Here is a 19,707-nt window from a genome sequence, read left to right as displayed (position 1 = left end):
AGAAGGCTGCGTAAACATGGAAAACTGGCTAAAAACAGGGACACTGTCCAAAAGGCCTAATTAAAGCGATCGAAGAGGAGAAGCGAGAGAAACAGAGCAGGACACAGGTAACGATGGAATGGGATGGGGGGCAGACTAATGAAGGTGGAGATGGAGCGCAGGGGATAAAAGAACGAGACAGAAAAGACTGCGAAGAAAGCGAAAGTATGATGGATTGGGAGACAGACTGCCCAAAGCCACAGTGCGTGGTCTGCAGTGAGATGCTACCTAACTATTCTAATGTGGTTCTCCACTGTTTTTTGTAACGTAAGAGCTCATAGACCAGTTGCACATTTTGATTATGTTATCATGTAGGGCGGCTAATTAACCCATTTACTCCTAAAATGCCTGCTAAAAACGCCTATAGAATCCTATGGCATTCTAGACTAAATTACCTTATTTCCTGAGGGTTTTCTGAAAACATACTAAAAATCGTCAACGTCTACCAAAATGTAATATCTAAGTCTCTGTAGCACCTAGAAACATGAAATAAAAAGCATGTTGCGCTACGCAGCATCCAGCGGGAGGGTCAATGTTGCCCTACGCAGCATCCAGCGGGAGGGTCAATGTTGCGTCATGCAGCATCCAGCGCGAATGGGTTAAACAACGATGCCTGGAATGCGTCAATAGAATGAGTTACTTTTTTATGTGTTGGATGGTGGGGGTACGCGAGCCGGATGTAGAGGATGTCAGGATGTAGAAGGTGGTCCGCGGGGGAAAAAGTTTGGGAACCGCTGTTATAGGCTATTGCAATGACTTGCCATGCTCGATCTAAATGTGTCCATTCAATTCACCGTACACAATGACCACAGTTATACATGCAGGGAATATTCGGGCTTTAAATGTAGCAGCGATATTCGGTTTGCGCCAAATACCGGATTGAATTGATTGATGCCATCAGAATGAGTTTACACAACTCGCGCAAAACGAATATTGCTGTTGAAAACCGGGTTACTCCCTGCATGTAACTGCGGTCAATGACGCACTCCTTTTCGGCGATATCTGTATCTCTCTCGTTCGGGAAGGCCTTGTATGCATTGTTCGCAATTTTAAGACGTCTTTTCATCTGCAATGACTCCTATAAATTTGGCGCAAGTGGCATTCCTGTACATCGGGTTTACGTGCAAACTATTTTTCTGATGAATAATTATTTCGGACTGAACTTGGTGAAGGGAAGTTTCATTAGGCCTATCGTAGGCATCGTAGCCGATCATCTCGGGCTCGTCTGATCGGTTTGCTGCTGCCAGCCGCCGAAAGGCAGTGGGGAGAGGGTACTTTTATCTCGGCCTATGTGACCACACTGTAATGCACATATACAACTACATCCACACTGTTTATCTGACGGGTCACTGACCTCTCTCTCTTTCGCACTCTCTCTCTCTCTGCAGCACACGCATTTTAAAATTTACACACAGGCACTGGGCCACGGCCAATCAGAGGGGAGGTCCCGCCCTTCTCTATCTGTGATTTGTTTAAACCACGATATTGGCCAAATATGTGTCTGTTATTGAACCAAAGGTAGAGAGTTTCATTGCGGACACGTTTTCCTCTCTCGAATAGCTGATCGCACCGGTGCGACCTCCGATTTTTTTTAGTCGCACTTTTGAAAAATTAGGTCGCATATGCGACCAAATTGGTCGCACTCTGGAGCCTCTGGGACGAGATCCTGCTAAATGAGATCCTGCTAAATGAGCCTCTGGGGCGAGATCCTGCTAAATGAGCGCCAGCTCGGGATCCTGTGTGTTAACGCCACACTATCTGTCCTCCAGGTGGCGCCGTTGTGTGGAAGCAGAGGAAGAGCCCTACTGGAGAAAGCCATGCACAACAATGTGAGTACAAACACGCACTCATGTGCACACACACACACACACACACACACACACACACACTCATGTGCACACACACACTCATGTGCACACACACACACACACACCCTCATGTACACTCACACACACGCACACACACACTCTCATGTGCATGCACACACACACACACTCACATACAAACACACGCACACACACTCTCATATGCACACACACACACACACACACACACACACACTCGCATACACACACACACACACACACTCGCATACACACACACACACATTCACACTCTCTCTCACATACACACACACACTCACACTCTCTCACATACACACACTCTTTCACATACACACACAGTGTGACGTTCTGGTTTGTGTAGCAGGACTGTGATCTGGTGTGTGTGTGTAGCAGGACTGTGATCTTGTGTGTGTGTGTGTGTGTGTGTGTGTGTGTGTGAGTGTGATCTGGTGTGTGTGTGTGTGTGTTGCAGGAGCGGTCCCGCAGCAGGTGTGTGATCTGGTGTGTGTGTATGTGTGTGTGTGTGTGTGTGTGTGATCTGATGTGTGTGTGTGTGATCTGGTGTGTGTGTGTGTGTGTAGCAGGTGTGTGATCTGATGTGTGTGTGTGTGTGTTGCAGGAGCGTTCCCGCAACAGTGACGTCCTGTCCAGTGCTCGTTCCTGGGGAGTGAAGATCCTCCTCGTCGATGGCATCCTTTCTGGTGTGTGTGTGTGTGTGTGTGTGTGTGTGTGTGTGTGTGTCCGTCCGTCCTTTCTGCTGTTGGTACAAGTGATCTGGTGTGTGTGTGTGTGTCCTTTCTAGTGTTGTTATGAGGGATCTGGTGTGTGTGTGTGTGTGTGTGAGTGTGTGTGTGTAAACACACTGATATGAGAGTTGTTGGGCGTGGTGGACACGGTGCTTTTAAAATGGTTTACTGCGCTGGCCGCACACACACACACACCCTGGACTCTCGCTCGCCTGGGTGCAGTAAGGTGGCTTTCTCTTGCAACCTTCTCAGTAGCTAAAAAACACCATTACACTGATATAGGTTCACAAACACGTTATCACAAACACTGCAGGGTAGGTTGTACCGACGTTTTAACTACCTAGCATTTAATGGAACCCCTAGACTAGCATTTTAACTACCTAGCATTTAATGGAACCCCTAGACTAGCATTTTAACTACCTAGCATTTAATGGAACCCCTAGACTAACGAGTTATCTGTGATGGTGGCAAACACGATGGAAAAATCTGCTTTGTCAGCATCTTAAATACACTAGGCTAATGTTAAAGTTGCGTCGGGTAGGCTATTTTAAATACACTAGGCTAATGTCAACGTTGCGTCGGGTAGGCTATTTTAAATACACTAGGCTAATGTCAACATTGCGTTAGGTAGGCTATTGGGCAAAGGAAAAGAAGGACCCATTAAACTGATTAGATGCACAAATCAGTATCACTTTTGTTATTTTGATTTTTAGTTGCAGTGTGCGCTCCTCAAATTTCCTTATCGAATTCCAGAAGTTAAAATACAAATAGCCTACATGTTATTTTTTTCTGCATCGATGCATAATTATATTCTTTCGCAATTCTACGGCCCTAATATTTAAATAGCACGACATAGACCACCACACAACATAGACCACCACACAGACCACCACACAACATAGACCACCACACAGACCACCACACAACATAGACCACCACACAGACCCCCACACAACATAGACCCCCACACAACATAGACCACCACACAACATAGACCACCACACAGACCCCCACACAACATAGACCACCACACAACATAGACCACTACACAACATGGACCACTACACAACATAGACCACTACACAACATAGACCACCACACAACATAGACCACCACACAACATAGACCACCACACAGACCACCACACAACACAGACCACCACACAACACAGACCACCACACAACACAGACCACCACACAGACCACAACACAGACCACCACACAACATAGACCACCACACAACATAGACCACCACACAACATAGACCACCACACAACATAGACCACCACACAACATAGACCACCACACAACATAGACCAACATAGACCACCACACAACATAGACCACCACACAACACAGACCACAACACAGACCACAACACAACATAGACCACAACATAGACCACCACACAACACAGACCACAACACAACATAGACCACCACACCACATAAGACCACCACACCACACAGACCACAACATAGACCACCACACAACATAGACCACCACACAACATAGACCACCACACAACATAGACCACCACACAACATAGACCACCACACAACATAGACCACCACACAACACAGACCACAACAAAGACCACCACACAACATAGACCACAACATAGACCACCACACAACATAGACCACCACACAACATAGACCACCACACAACATAGACCACCACACAGACCACCACACAACACAGACCACCACACAACACAGACCACCACACAACACAGACCACCACACAACACAGACCACCACACAACACAGACCACCACACAGACCACAACACAGACCACCACACAGACCACAACACAGACCACCACACAACATAGACCACCACACAACATAGACCACCACACAACATAGACCACCACACAACATAGACCACCACACAACATAGACCAACATAGACCACCACACAACATAGACCACCACACAACACAGACCACAACACAGACCACAACACAACATAGACCACAACATAGACCACCACACAACACAGACCACAACACAACATAGACCACCACACCACATAAGACCACCACACCACACAGACCACAACATAGACCACCACACAACATAGACCACCACACAACATAGACCACCACACAACATAGACCACCACACAACATAGACCACCACACAACACAGACCACAACAAAGACCACCACACAACATAGACCACAACATAGACCACCACACAACATAGACCACCACACAACATAGACCACCACACAACATAGACCACCACACAACATAGACCACCACACAACACAGACCACACCACAACATAGACCACCACACAACATAGACCACCACACAACACAGACCACAACACAGACCACACCACAACATAGACCACCACACAACATAGACCACCACACAACATAGACCACCACACAACACAGACCACAACACAACATAGACCACAACATAGACCACCACACAACATAGACCACCACACAACACCGACCACCACACAACACAGACCACAACACAACATAGACCACCACACCACATAGACCACCACACAACACAGACCACAACATAGACCACCACACAACATAGACCACCACACAACATAGACCACCACACAACATAGACCACCACACAACACAGACCACCACACAACACAGACCACAACACAGACCACCACACAACATAGACCACAACACAGATCACCACACAACATAGACCACCACACAGACCACAACACAGACCACCACACAACATAGACCACCACACAACATAGACCACCACACAACACAGACCACCACACAACACAGACCACCACACAACACAGACCACCACACAACACAGACCACCACACAACACAGACCACCACACAACACAGACCACCACACAACACAGACCACAACACAGACCACCACACAACATAGACCACAACACAGATCACCACACAACATAGACCACCACACAGACCACAACACAGACCACCACACAACATAGACCACCACACAACATAGACCACCACACAACACAGACCACAACACAGATCACCACACAACATAGACCACCACACAGACCACAACACAGACCACCACACAACATAGACCACCACACAACATAGACCACCACACAACACAGACCACCACACAACACAGACCACCACACAACACAGACCACCACACAACACAGACCACCACACAACACAGACCACCACACAACACAGACCACCACACAACACAGACCACCACACAACATAGACCACCACACAACACAGACCACCACACAACACAGACCACCACACAACACAGACCACAACACAGACCACCACACAACATAGACCACAACACAGATCACCACACAACATAGACCACCACACAGACCACAACACAGACCACCACACAACATAGACCACCACACAACATAGACCACCACACAACACAGACCACCACACAACACAGACCACCACACAACACAGACCACCACACAACACAGACCACAACATAGACCACCACACAACATAGACCACCACACAACATAGACCACCACACAACATAGACCACCACACAACATAGACCACCAAACAACATAGACCACCACACAGACCACCACACAGACCACCACACAACATAGACCACAACACAGACCACCACACAACATAGACCACCACACAGACCACCACACAACATAGACCACCACACAACATAGACCACCACATAGACCACCACACAACATAGACCACCACACAACATAGACCACCACACAGACCACCACACAACATAGACCACAACATAGACCACCACACAACATAGACCATAACATAGACCACCACACAGTGGTTTTCTATGTTGATATTGTGGCGTGTATTTGGCGTGTGTGAGTGTGTGTGTGTGTCAGCCGTGGCCTACTGGTTAGCGCTTCGGACTTGGAACCGGAGGGTTGCCGGTACGAACCCCGACCAGTAGGCACGGCTGAAGTGCCCTTAAGCAAGGCACCTAACCCCTCACTGCTCCCCGAGCGCCGCTGTTGTAGCAGGCAGCTCACTGCGCCGGGATTAGTGTGCTTCATCTCACTGTGTGTTCACTGTGTGCTGAGTGTGTTTCACTAATTCACGGATTGGGATAAATGCAGAGACCAAATTTCCCTCACGGGATCATAAGAGTATATATACTTATACTGTCAGTCTGGTGTGGATTCATGTGGGCAGCGTTCTTTAACACACTGGTCAGATTTCATGTGGTGTCTGGACTTGCTGACTGAGCGAAACAAACAGAAAAAACTACCTCAGGTGAGTGGACTACCTCCGGTGTACGCACGCACACACACACACACACACACACAAGGGCTGCAAAGCCATTTTTTGTTTTAATCTCAATGATTACAGTTTACAGCTCATGAAAATAAAAAAACAGTATCTCAATATTAGAATAACGAGATTATAGTACAGAAATGCAGATTAGAATAACGAGATTATAGTACAAAAATGCAGATTAGAATAACGAGATTATAGTACAGAAATGCCGATTAGAATAACGAGATTATAGTACAGAAATGCCGATTAGAATAACGAGATTATAGTACAAAAATGCAGATTAGAATAACAAGATTATAGTACAGAAATGCCGATTTCCTGAACGTCTTTCAGTCTGGTGCAGTAACCACAAGCATGGGAAAGACCGCAGACTTGACCGTTGTCCAGAAGACACTGTTTAACACCCACAGAAGGTCATTGCTGAAAGGGCAGGCTGTTCACAGAGTGCTGTACCAAAGCATATTCATGGAGAGTTGAAGGGAAAAGTGTGGTAGGAAAAGTTGTGCAAGCAACAAGGATGACCGCAACCTTGAGAGGATTGTCAAGCAAAGTGATTCAAGAAGTTGGAGGAGCTTCACTAGGAGTGGACTGAGGCAGGAGTCAGTGCATCAAGAGCCACACACACACACACACACACACACACGTCCAGGAAATGGCCACCACACACACACGTGTCCAGGAAACTTTACATTTTATTTGCCTTTTTTAATTTTATTGCACATAGAAACTTTACATTTTATTTGCCTTTTTTTATTTTATTGCACATAGAAAAACTCTCTTTGTACATCCAGCCCTGAGTGTTGGTCTTTGCTACATGTAGCTGATTCAGACTTTGCAAACTCACCTGAGTGTTGGTCTTTGCTACATGTAGCTGATTCAGACTTTGCAAACTCACCTGAGTGTTGGTCTTTGCTACATGTAGCTGATTCAGACTTTGCAAACTCACCTGAGTGTTGGTCTTTGCTACATGTAGCTGATTCAGACTTTTCAAACTCACCTGGGTGTTGGTCTTTGCTACATGTAGCGGATTCAAACTTTGCAAACTCACCTGGGTGGTGATGTTTCAAGTGTGGCGTGCGAGTGCATTAGTGCATATTTCACTTTATGTGGAAGGATTCTAGAATATATGAAATTCACTTTTTAAAATAAATTACGAAAAGAAAAAAAAACTTTTCCCCAATATTCTAATCTTTTGAGATGCACCTGTATTTTCAAAGTAGAATAATCTTTGATTAATAGATTAGTTTGATCAATGAAATGTCAGAAAATAGTGAAAATATGTCTATTAGCGTTTCTGAAAGTCCAAGATTATGTCCTTAAATGCCCTGTTTTGCTCACACACCAAATATATTTAGTTTACTGTCAGAGAGTAATTAATTGTATAACTCTTGTTTCTACAGACCAAAGCATCTGATGTGCCTGCCAGACGTGTGGTCAAATGTAGGTACTGCAGCTGCACTGTGTGCATGGGCCATGAAGTAGCTATCCTAGCATGCTATCCTAGCATGGGCCATTGACATGAATGAAGTAGCTATCCTAGCATGCTATCCTAGCATGGGCCATTGACACGAATGAAGTAGCTATCCTAGCATTAGCATGGGCCATTGATATGAATGAAGTAGCTATCCTAGCACGGGCCATTGACATGAATGAAGTAGCTATCCTAGCATGCTATCCTAGCATGGGCCATTAAAATGAATGAAGTAGCTATCCTAGCATGCTATCCTAGCATGGGCTATTGCTATGAATGAAGTAGCTATCCTAGCATTAGCATGGGCCATTGACATGAATGAAGTAGCTATCCTAGCATGCTATCCTAGCATGGGCCATTGATATGAATGAAGTAGCTATCCTAGAATGGGCCATTGATATGAATGAAGTAGCTATCCTAGCATGGGCCATTGACATGAATGAAGTAGCTATCCTAGCATGGGTGTGTGTGTGCAGATGCATATGTTTGAGAGGTGTGTGTGCGCGTATGTTTGAGAGATGTGTGTGCGTGTGCATATGCATATGTTTGAGAGGTGTGTGTGCGCGTGTGTGTGTATGTTTGAGAGATGTGTGTGTGTGTGTGTGCGCGTGTGCGCACGTGTGTGTGTGTGTGTGTGTGTATGTTTGAGAAATATGTGTTTGTGTGTGCTTATGTTTGAGAGATGTGTGTGCGCGTGTGTGCGTATGTTTGAGAGATGTGTGTGTATGTTTGAGAGATGTGTGTGTATGTTTGAGAGATGTGTGTGTATGTTTGAGAGATGTGTGTGTGTATGTTTGAGAGATGTTTATGTATGTTTGAGAGATGCGTGTGTGTGTATGTTTGAGAGCTGTGTGTGTATGTTTGAGAGGTGTGTGTGTATGTTTGAGAGGTATGTGTGTGCATGTTTGAGAGATGTGTGTGTGCATGTTTGAGAGATGTGTGTGTATGTTTGAGAGGTGTGTGTGTGTGTATGTTTGAGAGATGTGTGTGTATGTTTGAGAGATGTTTATGTATGTTTGAGAGGTGTGTGTGTGTATGTTTGAGAGATGTGTGTGTATGTTTGAGAGATGTGTGTGTGTATGTTTGAGAGATGTTTATGTATGTTTGAGAGATGCGTGTGTGTGTATGTTTGAGAGATGTGTGTGTATGTTTGAGAGATGTGTGTGTGTATGTTTGAGAGATGTTTATGTATGTTTGAGAGATGCGTGTGTGTGTATGTTTGAGAGATGTGTGTGTATGTTTGAGAGGTGTGTGTGTATGTTTGAGAGATGTGTGTGTATGTTTGAGAGATGCGTGTGTGTGTATGTTTGAGAGATGTGTGTGTATGTTTGAGAGGTGTGTGTGTATGTTTGAGAGGTGTGTGTGTATGTTTGAGAGGTATGTGTGTGCATGTTTGAGAGATGTGTGTGTGCATGTTTGAGAGATGTGTGTGTATGTTTGAGAGGTGTGTGTGTGTGTATGTTTGAGAGATGTGTGTGTATGTTTGAGAGATGTTTATGTATGTTTGAGAGGTGTGTGTGTGTGTATGTTTGAGAGATGTGTGTGTATGTTTGAGAGATGTGTGTGTGTGTGTTTGAGAGATGTGTGTGCGTATGTTTGAGAGATGTGTGTGTATGTTTGAGAGATGTGTGTGTGTGTGTTTGAGAGATGTGTGTGTATGTTTGAGAGATGTTTATGTATGTTTGAGAGGTGTGTGTGTGTATGTTTGAGATGTGTGTGTGTATGTTTGAGAGATGTGTGTGTGTGTGTGTGTTTGAGAGATGTGTGTGTGTGTGTTTGAGAGATGTGTGTGTGTGTGTTTGAGAGATGTTTGTGTATGTTTGAGAGGTGTGTGTGTGTATGTTTGAGAGATGTGTGCGTATGTTTGAGAGGTGTGTGTGTGTATGTTTGAGAGATGTTTGTGTATGTTTGAGAGATGTGTGTGTGTATGTTTGAGACATGTGTGCGTATGTTTGAGAGGTGTGTGTGTGTATGTTTGAGAGATGTGTGCGTATGTTTGAGAGGTGTGTGTGTCCTAATGTTGCGCTTCTTGATTGTGCAGCTGGAGCGTTGAAGACTCCGTTCATCAAAGTGGAGGACCGCAGCAGGTCAGGCACATCCCCCTCTCCCTACCTCCCTCTATCCCTCTCTCCCCCTCTCTCTTCCTCCATCTCTCCACCCCCCTCCCTCCATCCTTCTCTCTCTGTCTCTCCCTCTCTATCCCTCCATCCCTCTCTCTCCTTCCTTCCCCCTCTCTCTCCCTCCATCTCTCTCTCCCTCCATCTCTCTCTCCCTCCATCCCACTCTCTCCCTCCATCCACCCATCTCTCTCTCTCTGTCCCTCTCTCTTTCTCCCTCTCCCTCCATCTCTCTCTCTCCCTCCCTCTCTATTCTTCCCTCTTTCCCCCTCCTTTTTCTTCACCTCCATCTCTGCGCCTCACACACACACTCACACTCTCTCACACACACACACACACTACAGTTGGCACGGTTCATGAAAAAAATGTGAACTGTTCGGTTGGCTTGTCTCGGTTCGGGGCATGTGTGCATCGTAAGGTGGGTTGGGGGCATGTGTGCATTGTACGGTTTTGACGGTTCATGGCATGCGTAATGTGACCTCAGACAGTTTTTGTCTCCCTTTTGCGTGGAAGTGGAGGTGTGGAGTGCTGCGGGTCACGTGTAGAAATGGCTAGTGGGAGAGATAACGATGAGATAACGATGAGATGCCGAAGGCAGGCCGGAGTTGGAGGATGCGCCAGCGTCGCATATGTCTGGTGTGGGAACATTTGGGATTCAAATTTGCCTGATGATGACAGCGGAAAGAAAACGGTAGATAGAACTGTGACTGTGTGCAAGCATTATGCAACAGGTATTCACTATGCTAGTGCAACAGGTATTCACTATGCTAGTGCAACAGGTATTCATTATGCTAGTGCAACACATATTCATTATGCTAGTGCAACACATATTCATTATGCTAGTGCAACACATATTCATTATGCTAGTGCAACACATATTCATTATGCTAGTGCAACACGTATTCATTATGCTAGTGCAACACGTATTCATTATGCTAGTGCAACACATATTCATTATGCTAGTGCAACACATATTCATTATGCTAGTGCAACAGGTATTCATTATGCCAGTGTAGAGATGCACCGATATGGAATTTTAGGGCCGATAACGATAACCGATATTTATTGGTTTCTTGTGGCCGATAACGATACGATAACCGACAATATTACTCTTGGAAAAAAATTGTGAAAAGTGATTTGGGGAAAGCATTTAATAAGCATAATTTTATTGCAGTAATTTTACCTACCACCAATTGATGGACAGAACTCATAATAGTCCTCAATAGTACGGCAGTCAACAACATAACAGTAGCCTAGCCCTACAGTATGTGTGGCTCCTTTAAAGGAACCGTATGTAAGAAATGTATTTCAATTAATCATAAAATGGACCTGATATGTCACTAGACATTAAGAAATCATGTTCATTTCAAATACTTATATCACTGACAACAGTAGTCCGGCCAGGATATTGTCATTTAAAAAGTGAAGTTGCAGCCCTCAACTGATGTTGATGTTGTCATGTGTTTTGGCCTGACGTGCCACCCTCCACCTGTCTACTAATCACGAAGTCAGTAGTGTTTCGGCATCCGGGTTACCAGCTCTGCCAGTCGGGGGGGGGGGGGGGGGATACACCACTCTACAGTAATTTGAAAGTGATTGCAGTACCAGTTTTGGCCACAATCTTACATACGGTTCCTTTAAGTGAACCTGACGTCAGTGAATTGCGAGTGAGTGGCTAGAGAGTTTGAATCGTTTTCATTTAGGACTAAACGCTCATAAACGACTCATCTTGGAATAAGCTACAGTATAGCGACCAAATCAGAGTTTGTGAGGGAAACTTAGGTTTAGTTTCAACTGCGGGTAACTGAATAAAGCTGCAACTCCTCAGTATGTATCTTATGTCCGTCTACTCTGTTGCGCACAACCTGCTGCAGCAGAAATGAAAGGAGTTAGCCCCGAAGGTTTTAATAACTTATTCCACAGATTATGTTAGAGTGGTGAAATACATTCACACCGCTGACATTATATTGAGGAAAAAGTATAGCCAACCAAGCTCAAGTAGGCTAGCTCAGTGTAGCCAGACGTAGGCCTAAATTAGGACTTTAAAAAATATTGGCGCAAATTATCGGCCAGAATTTTGTTATCGGACCGATAATAATATTTTCATTTTTCTACTTATTGGCTCATAATATATCGGCCGCCGATATATCGTGCATCCCTATGCTAGTGCAACACGTATTCATTATGCTAGTGCAACACCTCCTCTTCTCTCCTCCTCTCTCCTCTCCTCCTCTTCTCTCTCCTCTTCTCTCCTCTCCTCCTCCTCTCTCCTCTCCTCCTCTCTCCTCTCCTCCTCTCTTCCCACTCATCTTCTCCCCTCTCTCCTCCTCTTCTCGTTGCTGTATACTGTTCTACAGTAGATCTCATTAGCTAATGGCCAGTCCAGGGGGCAGTGGAACAGCCTTTCAACAGCTCATTAGTGTGAGTGTGTGTGTGTGTTGGAGTATGTGTGTGTGTTTTGTTGTATGTGTGTGGGCGTGTGTGTTAGTATGCGTGCATGCCTGTGTGTGTGTTCTCACTGGTTGAGTAGCAGGTCCAGTATGAAGTGTGTGTGTGTGTGTGTGTGTGTGTGTGAATGTAGGACATACAAACCCCTGACTGACCCCCTCCCCCCAACCCCTCTCTCCCTCTCTCTCCTTCCCTCCCTCTCTCTTTCTCTCTCTCTCCCTCCCTCTCTCTCTGTAGGAGGTACAGGCCTCTGTATGGCCAGTCTCTGAGTTTGCCAGAGCTGAACTACAGGAGTCGCTTCAGCCCCTTTGAACTGCCCACTGGCCCCTCCCACAAACCCAAACGCACCAATCAGCAAGGGCCACCAGAAAACGGGTAACTACACACAACACTCACTCACACTCACACACACACAACACTCACACACTCACGCACGCACACACACACACACACACACACACACTCACACTCTCTCTCACACGCACACACACACACACACTAGGGATGTGCATCTCTCCTTTATAAGACGATTTGATACATATCTAATAATAATTTGGAACACGGTGTACATTTCTAAATGCATAAGCTAGGATACGTTTTAGAAACGATACGTTTTTAATACAGTATAAAAACATAAGCTAGGATACGATTCAGAAACAATACGTTTTAATACAGTATAAAAACATAAGCTAGGATACGATTCAGAAACGATACGTTTTAATACAGTATAAAAACATATACTAATAGGATACGATTCAGAAACGATACGTTTTAATACGGTATAAAAACATAAGCTAGGATACGATTCAGAAACGATACGTTTTAATACGGTATAAAAACATAAGATAGGATACGATTCAGAAACGATACATTTTAATACAGCATAAAAACGTATACATATAATAGGATACGATTCAGAAACGATACGTTTTAATACAGTATAAAAACATAAGCTAGGATACGATTCAGAAACGATACATTTTAATACAGCATAAAAACATATACAATTAATAGGATACGATTAAGAAACGATACGTTTTAATACAGCATAAAAACATATACTAATAGGATACGATTAAGAAACGATACGTTTTAATACAGCATAAAAACATATACTAATAGGATACGATTCAGAAACTATACGTTTTAATACAGTATAAAAACATATACATATAATAGGGCCCCCAAGTGCAATACAGTTCTTAACATGTGTTTAATATAACATTTTATTTCCATTTTATAGTATCCAATTCTTTAAATAATTATTAAATAGGTAGGCCTAGGCTATAAGAGACTGGTGTGTTGTTTTTGTTATTTTATGGCATGATAAATATTATGGAAATGCATATCATTGTGTTTATAAACATTATAGAAATGCATATCATTGTGTTTATAATTTGTTTTTCAAAAGACACAAAGACTTGATTGGAAGCATTTGATAATGAAAAAATTAAGACAAATCCGAGGCACTCAAGAAGGATGCATATAAAAACTGTATTTTCTTATTTGGCTACTTAAACATGCCTACTCATTTCGGCCAAGTTGGCCTTAATCAGAGCGATTCAAAACTGTTTTTTCGTTTTACACTCTTTCAAAGCAGGTCAATCAAGTAGCTCACATGACTAGCAGAGATCCCCTGATTGATAGAGCACATGATGGTACAAGTTAAAAGTGAAAAGAAAAAAGAAATCAATATACAACATTTCATGCAACAAAACTATTTAGCAAAATACACAAGCATTTTCATATCATTTAGCAAAATACACAAGCATTTTCATATCATTTTTCTTTATCATCTCATAATTTAGAACAAGAACAGCAGAAAGTATCTTCTGAGGAAGCTTATCTGCATCACATTTACAGTGGGCAGTGCTTCGACTTGGCCAGCTTCCCTCGAGGTCCGCGCGCTGGCATCACGCGACTTTAATTTGTATTTTCCCAGTGACGCTGCAACAACCGGCAGAGGTCTCAAGTGAGCAGGGTGTCTCGTAAAAAGAAATGGAGCTGGAAAACCCTACACAGACTTCACTACAGACTTCAGCAGACTGGTTTAGAAATAATTTAATAGCCAGAAATATGCCTGCCCTGCCCTAATAAAGAAATATTTGGTTAACGGCGAGTGAATCCCATTTGCAGCCGTAGGAGAAACGCAGGACAAATTAAACATTCTGGTTTTCTCCGATTGCAACGATGATAGACAGACATCATTTGGACAAAATATAGAGCATATTAACCTCCGTTGCTCAGCCATATGCCTTCCTGTTACGTCCTGTTATCACGGAGTTACAGGCGATAAACTATATTTGATGGTCACAAGTTTACTTCATTAGCATTTTTTTTTTTATTATTATTAAAGAGTGTTTTTCATTAAAAGGCTTGACTTCGTGCTTATTCAAAAGAGCATTTAGTGCTCTCCCCAATCCCAGACGTTCACATTGCATGTTTGTTTGTAATGGATGCAACTGCGAGATACGCTTGTCATAGGCGCCGATACCGTGGGTGCTCCGTCTCTCGGGCACCCACTGAAAACATCGAGCACCCACGTGTGCCAGCTTACAGTCCCGGCTAAATTTATATTAATTTAAAATCAAACATCGCAGTTTATGTTAAATTCAGAATCTCTCATAATGTGATTGGATATGTTGCTGTTAATTCCCTACTCCATATACTAACCACCAATGAGAGCATCTCTCGTATGAAAATTCCTGACATTTCCCACCTGAAGAATTAACGAAGGCTTTGTCGGGTTTTCAGCCCTGAATGTTTAAAATGTATATAGCCCTGAATATCATTTTAAAAGTAATCTGACAAAGCTTATTGTTTTGTGACACAGCTAAACACTGGTACCTCATAGAACGTCTATAACATAGCCTAGGTGGTCGCAACTCACAAAAGTAAAGCAGATAGAAAGAACTCACGCAAATCTAGCCTACAATACGCAGACAGCTTCATGCGCAGGGGAGAGAGTGCGCGCACTGTGCTTTATGATTGTTGGCTTCTGATGGTATCTTGCTATTTCACTGAACTGCATTAGGGTTACACAAATGGTATTGCCTTTATCTTATAACTCCTTGTTTGAGCGACTACCAGGCCTATGGTTTTTAAAAGTCAGATGTTCCCTGACAAAGACATTCGAAAATGAAGAATGTTTGACTCCCTTCATTCAACCCTTGAAGACATCGCGGTCTGGTGCGCTATGTAGATCGTTTCTCGTACCATTTAATTTCTCAGAATTTAGGTCTACTATAGGCCTACAATAACGTCATCACCAAATACATCTTTTATTTTTAGTTGATCAACCACAAAGAGTAGCATAGGCCTACTGTGCACAGTGCACTGACGACTGTAGCAGCCCAAGGTAACCAGTTGTTGTAGATGAGAGGCAACCCCTTGTTTCAGATAGCCTGGACAACATGTTACCTGGGTGTTTCCTACGTTATTAATTAATGGTAGCCTACAATAGTTAATTGATTCGCGTAACATATTGGCTCAAAGAGTTGGGAATCAGGATGGAGAGAGTCACGCGTGTGTTGCTTTTGCGGGATCGAATCCAGTTTAATGCTAGTTTTCAAAAAATATATTTTTTATATGTCTTTTGTCCGAGTGGCTGTAATGTAGCCGAGCGCTCATGGCGTATGAAAAGCGACTTCAAACCGCCTAAAACAACTTGTTTGCGAATGTCTGACAACTGCTGCAGCGCATGCACGCGCAAGGAAACCAGTAGGTGGAGAAACCAGAAGGCACACAACACCGGAACGATTTTAAGACTATTTCGCATAGGCTACTCAATGGTGCTATTTCACATGCATTATAGCGACCCCCACTCACCGGGGTTAGGTGGAAGGTGTTAATAGACTATTGGCGTAGCCTACAGTGGACTAGGGCTGTCAAAATTGCTCAAAAATGACGTTCGAATATCCCCTATAAAATAAACACATGTATTCGAATATATTGGAATATCTAGGCTATATTATTTGCGCATTATGTCAGTGACGCGCATCATGTCATCTGTTTTTAACTTTTTGTATGGTTATTGCTTGACAGGGGGGATCCCAAGCAGCTTTCAGCCATAAGGCATTTCCTAATTCACCGACACTGATATTCAAAATGTTGAAACTATTTCGGCATAGCCTATAAGCAGTTTAATTAAATGTAATGTTAGTTGTAAACAAACGGGCTACTTGGTGAGGCTTGGCCTCACAGATGCGCTCGTGCCTTAAATGGCAATACAAATCTTCACGATAGGCCTATTAACTGACCGCCCGATTCACGTTGGCTGGGGGGCAGGGGGGGCCATCAGACATTTGTTCCCAAGGGTCTATGAATTGTTAATCCGGCCCTGCCCCCAACGAACGCAACTTTCCACCTCTGAGACAGCTTAAAAGAAGTCTAGAGGACTCCTAACTCACTAAGACCTACTTACTGTAGGGTGCGCAAACCACAGGCCTTTTTTTTGGGCAAGCCTGCATTCGAGGCAGACCTTCTATACAACCTATCACTCCTCGTGCCTGTACTTTCCCTGTCCTCGCGGCTGCTGTATGTGTGTGTGTGTGTTTGTGTGTGTGGTTAGCCTGCACTTTCCCTGTCCTCGCGGCTGCAGTGTGTGTGTGTGTGGTTAGCCTACACTCTCCCTGTCGTCACGGCTGCAACTTCTTTGCACACTCGTTTTTGCTTATTACCAGTGTGTGTTATCAATTCAAAATGAGCTTATTAAAATGAGCTTATTACCAGTGTGTTTGTTATCAATTAAAAATGAGCTTATTAAAATGAGCTTATTGCCAGTGCGTGTTATCTATTCAAAGTGAGCTTATTGCCAGTGCATGTTATCAATCGAGCGAGTAATGTTATCAATCGAGCGAGTAATGTTATCAATCAAGCGAGTAGGCGTGTTATCAATCGAGCGAGTAGTGTTATCAATCGAGCGAGTAGTGTTATCAATCGAGCGAGTAGTGTTGTCAATCGAGCGAGTAATGTTGTCATGTTATCAATCGAGCGAGTAGTGTTATCAATCAAGTGAGTAATGTTATCAATCGAGCGAGTAATGTTATCAATTGAGCGAGTAGGCTATGCTACAAAGATACAGGACTGCTGCAGGCAATGATCAGCCAACCACCATGATGAATAGTGTTTAGTGTATCAGACAGTTGGGGTTGTGTGTGTGTGTGTGTGTGTGTGTGTGTGTGTGGTTAGTGTATCAGACAGTAAGGGCGGGATTCGGGATAACTGCTTGTATTTCGGGACTGTACGGAATTTTTCGGGACGTCTGGTCACCCTAGGAGAAACCATCGATAACCAATAGAAATGCAGCATCTCCTTCCACAGGGAACCAATAGAAATGCAGCATCTCCTTCCACAGAGAACCAAATGCAGCACCTGGAGGTGAAAGAAAGGCCTCTGTTTGTGCCCCTGGCATGCTGATAGACTGCTGTGTGTGTGTGTGTGTGTGTGTGTGTAGCAGTGCAGAGCAGGCCGCCACTCCATCCCTGAAGCCCCGCAGGAAGAATCCTGGATACTGTGAGTGCTGCCAGCAGGCCTTCACCGACCAGGAGCAGGTAAGTGTGTGTGTGTGTGTGTGTATCCTTGTAGCATGTGACGTGTGAGCAGCATCTGCGTGTGTGTGTTAATGATCTGTAGTGTGTGTGTGTGTGTGTAACCCTGTAGCATGTGGCGTGTGAGCAGCATCATAAGTGTGTGTGTGTGTGTGTGTGTATCCCTGTAGCATGTGACGTGTGAGCAGCATCTGCTTTAATTATCTGTAATGTGTGTGTGTGTGTGTGTGTATCCTTGTAGCATGTGACGTGTGAGCAGCATCTGCGATTTGCTGCGGACTCTGCTAACTACGTTGTTCTGGACAAGCTGATTGGCTCCCTGGAGTGTCCGTTCTTCCTTAGCCCCGCCCTCTCCCAGGACCCCCAGCCGTAAGACTTTTCTCCTCTTTCCTCTCCTCTCCTTATTAGGGTTGGCCACCAAAACCTGGTTCTAATATGGAACCGCCTTATTAGGGTTGGGCACCGAAACCTGGTTTTAATATTGAACTGAAACCTGGTTCTAATATGGAACCGCCGTCGAGGCAGCAATGACATTGGGCATAAAAAAAAAAGCTTTGGTTCCTGTTGGTTGTCAGTTGAGGCCATGGGTCAGTTGAGGCCATGGGTCAGTTGAGGCCATGGGTCGGTTTTTTCCCAGTGGCAGTAAGGGATACAGTAGGTAGAAAATCAATCCCTCCAGGATTTCGCGAGGTTTTTTGAGACTGTTGCGACCTAAAATGCCTGGATGGAAGTTGCGGTGATTTTAGCTGTTTCTTGTGGAGAAATTGCGGGAGGAAGTGAAAATTGCAAAAATAGTTTAAATTTAGGGCAATTAAGGTTAGTAAGACCAAAATCACACTGATAATCTTGATGCTTGATGCTTATTAAAAAGGATAATCAAAGGTAAACAAGGATTACAGAAAATCAAAGTAGGCCTACTTTATTTGTGAAAATGCTTTGACTGAGGTCATTCTCAAAGCATTATAGTAGAGCTGTCCAAAAAAGACAGTCACCTAAAGAGATGGCATCATGTCATATGTTTCAATACATTCATATATTTTGTAATTCATATTAAGTTCATATCTTTTTAATAATTCATAGTCTGTGGCCTGCATAATTACTAATAGCCAAGTAAGTATCTAGTAATTTCATATTGATGTAAACTGTTTGACTACACTTCTGTTTAATGTCATTACATTGGTGGTGTACGTCTAATTGACTGCCTGCCCCT

At 43.9% G+C, this 19,707-nt stretch overlaps 1 long non-coding RNA gene across 1 annotated transcript in view; it reads left to right on the top strand.

Annotated features, from left to right (window-relative positions):
* LOC143102366 (uncharacterized) overlaps positions 1-19,707 on the top strand; it is a 44,996-nt gene that overhangs the window by 22,777 nt on the left and 2,512 nt on the right. The window contains exons 4-11 of the long non-coding RNA XR_012982580.1: positions 1,809-1,868; positions 2,503-2,572; positions 6,830-6,888; positions 8,313-8,352; positions 10,425-10,470; positions 13,186-13,323; positions 18,404-18,500; positions 18,739-18,866. This is a non-coding gene — a long non-coding RNA (uncharacterized LOC143102366). The remainder of the gene's footprint in view (positions 1-1,808; positions 1,869-2,502; positions 2,573-6,829; positions 6,889-8,312; positions 8,353-10,424; positions 10,471-13,185; positions 13,324-18,403; positions 18,501-18,738; positions 18,867-19,707) is intronic.

Source organism: Alosa pseudoharengus, unplaced genomic scaffold (assembly GCF_046254945.1).
Source record: "Alosa pseudoharengus isolate Yale_2024_CS ecotype anadromous, Long Island Sound unplaced genomic scaffold, YU_APseudo_1.1 YU_APseudo_1.1_scf_4, whole genome shotgun sequence".
NCBI classification, from domain to species: Eukaryota; Metazoa; Chordata; class Actinopteri; order Clupeiformes; family Clupeidae; genus Alosa; species Alosa pseudoharengus.
Note: the sequence above shows the minus strand (reverse complement) of the source record. Positions and strands in the feature narration are given on the sequence as shown.